The sequence below is a fragment of the Notothenia coriiceps genome, unplaced genomic scaffold, assembly GCF_000735185.1.
Source record: "Notothenia coriiceps isolate Sejong01 unplaced genomic scaffold, NC01 NC01_scaffold00006163, whole genome shotgun sequence".
NCBI classification, from domain to species: domain Eukaryota; kingdom Metazoa; phylum Chordata; class Actinopteri; order Perciformes; family Nototheniidae; genus Notothenia; species Notothenia coriiceps.
In genome coordinates, this window is record NW_011338864.1 from 119128 (window position 1) to 119911 (window position 784).

Here is a 784-nt window from a genome sequence, read left to right on the forward strand (position 1 = left end):
GCATACTAGTGGATTCTCAAAAACCTGGAGGGCTTCATTCGTTAGTGCTTAAAAGCAAAGCAAACTAATTAATTAACACTATCTTCACATGGGGTGGCCAAAGTAAGCAGGCGCTGAAATGTTACACCATTACCTAAATTCACATGCATCTGTATGTGTCTTCCCCCCTCCCCCCTGCTTACCCTCCCACCCCTGCCCCCAGCGCACACGGTGCCCTTGAACAAGGCCGAAGGACCACCTGCGTGAAAGAGGAGACCCTCTCTGTTATGTCTCTGCTCGGGAATGAAATAACACGGAATCCAGCTCTGCAAATAACTCACAGTGAAGATCATTTTCCACATGCTGCTTGACAAAAGGTAAAATAAGAACAGATGATGTCCTCTCTCCTCTCTCTCTCTCTGGGAGTGTGCTGCTCCACTCAACAACCCTTGCACTCGGTTGTGCTGCTTTGCTGGCCCGGGTACGCAGGGTCCTGACCCCTTTAGTCGCCTTGTTAACCGGGCAGTATGAGATACGAGGTCTCATTCCTCACAGCCGCTGACATTGAGTCAGCCGTTTTTCATGCCCTAACTGGGGTGAGGTTAAGAGAGGTTCGAGGAACTTGATCCCAGATCAGATGATTATGTGTGAGCCATCGGGAGCAGCAGGAGGCCTTCTTCGAAACTGGGCATCCATCACAGGAGAGGGAGGGCTCGTCGCCTGCCGACGGACGTTACATGTTCTTTACACTGTCGTAGGCTTGGTGTCGGAGTAGGTGGCGGGGGTTGGGGGGGGGAAGTATGAC